General features: G+C 29.1%; 1 long non-coding RNA gene across 1 annotated transcript; it reads left to right on the forward strand.

The window, feature by feature from the left end:
- The first annotated feature begins 780 nt into the window (after window positions 1-780).
- LOC123006188 lies at window positions 781-1,545 on the forward strand. The gene is made up of 3 exons (XR_006412804.1): window positions 781-829; window positions 1,283-1,404; window positions 1,458-1,545. It is a non-coding gene; the product is annotated as an uncharacterized LOC123006188 (long non-coding RNA).
- Window positions 1,546-5,148: the final 3,603 nt, after the last annotated feature.

A 5,148-nucleotide genomic window follows, 5' to 3' on the forward strand; every position in this document is an offset into this window, starting at 1 on the left:
TATCTCGAAAGCTGTGAAATGTTATTTGTCAATATAAATTTTGTGAGAATGCGTTTAGTTTTTCTCCTCTTTAGAAATGCAAAAACCGTTTAAAATTCACACACACCCAAAATTTTGCATTTCAATATGATAATTTATACATAAAACATTTTTATATGTTTTGAAGTAAAAACCATTTCAAAATCGAAAAATAAARATAATTACAAAACATTTTTTTAMGTATTGCTATAATCTTATAAGAACATCRAATTTGTAAAAAAGCAGGTTTATGATGGTTTCGAGATAAATAACTATATTCATGAGCAAAATGTATAATTATTTCCACTACTGTCAAATGTAACAAATATTTTTGAAAGTAATGCGGTATTAAAATAAACAATGTTAAAATAGCTACCAAAAGATTTAATTACTCGTACAAGSCTGAAAAAGATCATTTCGAACATTTGCTATAGTTTAAGATTTCTCTATTTTTTATTTTGTTATTTTTGTTTTTCAATTTTGTGTTTACTGTTGTGTATATTCAAATTAATCGAAACCTTATAATTTATAAGACGTTTTCATTAATACTMTATATCTTTTTAAGTAGCATTTGGTGTGGTAAGGTATATTGAGTTAATTGCATTCTTTTAGCTTAAATAAGCTAGATGGTAAAAATAAAACCTAAATATGACTCATCCTATAAATATTTATTTTTTTATAAATAAGGTCGTATTTTTTTAAATTGTTATCAACCCAAAATGCTAATTGCAGGGTATATAAGGAAAACAAAAACTACACACTGATGCAGATAAYATTCTGAAACACTACAACCATGTTGAAATACTTTAAAGTAAGTAACTATTTTTTATTATAATAAATTATTTTTTGAAACACTAACATCTTATACTGTTTCTATTTAACTCTTATGTCGTCGTTAAAATACGCATGCATATTTTTTGCCATTAATTTATTATTTTTTATTTATTATTTTTTGACATTATTTTGACATACTTTTTTATAATTATTTCTGAATTTAGTAAAACTTGGAAAATTATTTTTCCAACAGAAATAAATAGAGTCAAAGTGCAAAATTTAAACTCTCATAACTTCGAAACTTTTATAGATAATTTTTTTTTTAATTTTTCTCTGGGGCGCGAGTTCTGGCGCACCCTGTATAGTTTAAAAATCTCTGCCTATTAAACTACGACCTCGATATTTAAACTGTCTATAAAACTCTAGTTGTCTTACTAGCTATATTATTCTGTTTTTGTCAAAATTAATAGAATAATGCAAATAATTACAGGTTGCTACTGTTGCTGTTATAGTTTTAAGCAGCCTTATTATGACTGCTTATGCACAAGGACAATCAGGACAAGGACAGGGACAAGGACAGGGACAACAACCAGAATAAAAACTGATTTGAAAGTGCGTTAATATTTTTTCTATTATAATTTAAGTTCAAATATTTTTTTTTTCAGGGTTTACCAGAATTTGAAGAGCGAAAACTCCACATGCACATTATGTAATATTGGAATTTAAGCTTAATAAATTACTTAAAAGCAATAATATAACAACTTTTAATTTTCTATAAAAATTTACAAGTCTCTCGTTTTCCCCCGCTACATTATTCAGTGTTGCCAACTTAATTTCAAAAATATTTAGATATTTCACATTTAATAAGCCAATTTAATTATAGAATTAACAAATTAAGCTTTTTATTATAAATTAACATTACTGTCAACAAATTGTTTGGTAATTCTTGTCATCATTTCTGCGATCCATTAATGGCTTTTGAGGTCATCAAATCTTGCCTCAAACACCACAAACTTCGTTAATTCGGTTTCAAAAAATTACAATTTCCAAAAATGCACACCTTTCTCGTTCGCATTACAAATGCAAACATTGATTTCTACTTCGACCTTAAAAGTCATTAGCAGCAAAYGGATGTCTTGCACATTCCGACCTTGTTACGCCGAGATATGAATTATTACTCCACATAACGCACCACAGACGGCACGGCGTCGCTAGTTTTTCTCACCTCCTTCTCCTTATCAGCCAAAAAACGAGATCATTAGTGAAAACCTAATTTGCAACAACCAAACTCTCTCCTTATGCTCAACCGATTGTTTCGAACCAAAACCGGAGCACTAATTTGCTATCTCTTATCACAGATCGTTAATCAGCTCAAATATCAGCCTTTTTGCCACCGCTTATCAAGTCAGATCGCTTCTAATTAAATCACGAGATCATGTACATAACGCTGTTTAATTCAGTTTTAAATAAATTAATAATCTGTGCAAATTAATTACAAAAACGAGTCACGAAACGTAATTAACTTGTTTATTTTAGTTTGAAGGTAGTCAGCAAAATGGAAAATTAATGCTTTGACCAATCAGATAATCTGATCGATCAAATAGGTAGTTTGGCGGAAAGGTGATGTTAAGAAACTCGTAACTGTCATGGAGCTAATGTTAACGAATTCTAATAAAGTTGTGTTTTTGGTCGTTTTCCTCGACTACAAAGTCATTAAAAACCGATCGATCGACCACCAAAGAGGCACAAAATCTACGGTAATCATTCGAGAAGATTATTCTGCCTCAGGAAATTTCATTTAACAAAATTTAAATAAAAAATAAGATTAATTTAAACAATAATTGGATCATTAACGAACAAACAATTTTTTTACACAAAAACTTCCTACTTCATACACAAAAATTTTTAAGACATACAAATGTACAAAAAAAAACGATAAGTAAATAATTCAATTTTGATTAATTTTTGCAAAGTAAAAAATTGATCAGTAACTTTAATCAAAATTATCAAAATTAGTTAACAAACATAAAATTTAAAAAATTTTCAGTCTAGTTACATAAGAATGTATGGCCCCTGTGCAAGAATGTTATTTATTATTGGTACTTATTTTTATATAACTGAATATTTATTATTGTTGGAGGGTGGTATATGTATTAGCAAGGGCCTCTGCGCAAGAATGATTTTAGCAAGGGCTGGAAACTGAGCACAAATGGTAATCAGTCTAATCAGCGTACGCTACTCTTTGCACTGCTGTGCTCCTGATTAAATTAATTCATTCATTTATTGATTTTACTGTGCATTTAATTTGTTCCCAAAAAATGTAGTTTGTGCCTGAGCGACGTTCAATTTAATGACTCTGCATAATTTTAAGTCGCGATTTTGGGCCTGGAGGCAAGACTTGCTGCCCCCAGTGCTACATTTCCATTTATTCATTATTTATTTATCAGACTCCAACTACACTAGCACAAGGCATACCTTGTAAATATTTCAGTTATTCGAAAAACAACAATGAAAAGAACCAAGTTGAAACAAGTACTAYAAAAATATTGCTTTCAAGTCTCTGATATACATATTGTAATTTGATCGTCAAGAACAAAGTGTTGCGTTTTGTTTCGTTTGCTGTAGAAAGAGAGTATTTTTATTTGGTCTGTATAAAACTTTCCTTCTGACATCATCGCTAAAATGAAAGCGCCTTAATTCATGAAAGTGTGCATTATTGTTTCAGTCAGCTGAAATTGCAAATGAAATTTTTATTTTCGGACGCATTTCCGACTATAATAATTAAGGAGAAATTTTGTTCTCTAACGATTATCTCCCAGATTGATAGAAAAATTTCAAAAATTAGATAAATTTTTCCGGCGCTCGCGGCAATTTTCTCACAATCACCGCTGCTTTTATTAAACTTTTTCGTAATAGTCGAAGACATAAATTCCGCGGACATTATCCAAGAGCTTAAAGAACTTCTAATACAACCTAATAAAAATAATCCGCGTGAAAAATGCAAGAAAAGGAAAATACTTCGTGCGAAGAACTTGCCGCTAAACATGATGTTTACTGGGTCATGAGACATCAGAAAGTGCGTTTGATTTATTTCTGAGCTTCTCGTACCATTAATTTTTACGTTTGCGTTATTAATTTAGATTTTTGGGGTTTTTTGTTCGAGGGAAAACACAACAATAAACAAAATTACCAACTCATATAAAAATTGAGTGTTCTTTATGTGGGTTATATTTGTAATATTAAAAATAAAGAGTAAAATAACTTGATGCAATACTTGATGCTATACAGGCTGTTCCCACTAAGATTACGAATAAAATTTTCAAAAATTAAATAAGTGTTACAATAAAAAGCATATACAGGGTGCGCCAGAACTCGCGCCCCAGAGAAAAATCAAGTACGATAAGATACCAGGAACATGGAAAAAATGTTTAAAAAATTCTATCTGTCAAAAAATTTTAACATATATTTTTTGACATTTGACATTTTTTATGTCTAATTAATGATACTGATGATCTTGTATATGTTTTTTTACAATTATTTAGTAAAGGTACAAAAATTTTGCCAATAAAAGCCACAAAATAATATTAAACAGCGTTACAATTTAGTACACAGCTTCCTTGTTTCCTCTTTTAATAGGCTATAGCAAAAAACTTGTAAAATTATTTTTCCAACAGAAATAAATAGAGTCAAAGTGCAAAATTTAAACTCCTATAACTTCGAAACTTTTATAGATAATTTTTTTAAACATTTTTTCCATGTTCTTGGTATCTTACCTTATATGACATTTTTCTCTGGGGCGCGAGTTCTGGCGCAGCCTGAATAAAATTTGAATACTTGTATGATAAAAGAAAGTAAAATCAACAACAAATGATAGAATAATGCCTTCTTTACCAGTGTGCAAAATTCTATTTTTCTATTGTTAATAGTAAAAACAAAATAAGAATTTCACACAAATTAAGTGTGCATTTTAAAAATGTTGCAATAAAATATCGAAAATTTGGCAACGCTGCAATCAAAAGCTAAAAACGAACACAAAATAAGTAAAAATGAAAAATATAAGTTGTTACTAAAAAAAGTTGATTATTGTCTTTGAATAATGGAACTTGGAATCCTTTATACAGGATGTCTGAAAAAAACGTTAAAAGATTTCGGAAAGTGATTCAAAATTGAAAAAAAATGTCTACAGAAGTATATGTTCTTCTTAAGGAAGCTAGAGTTTCTTTAAAGTTACGATCCTCTAATGGCTCACGCAGTGTAAGAATAGTTTTTCATTATTTGTTAAAATAAACATTTTTGTTAGTCTTTTTCATTCAGAAAAGTATACAGATTTTATTTTTTCAGTAGGACTGTAGTGAT

The sequence above is a fragment of the Tribolium madens genome, unplaced genomic scaffold (assembly GCF_015345945.1).
Source record: "Tribolium madens isolate multiple individuals breed KSU strain unplaced genomic scaffold, Tmad_KSU_1.1 Scaffold_11;HRSCAF=98;Tcas5.2_LG3b, whole genome shotgun sequence".
NCBI lineage: Eukaryota > Metazoa > Arthropoda > Insecta > Coleoptera > Tenebrionidae > Tribolium > Tribolium madens.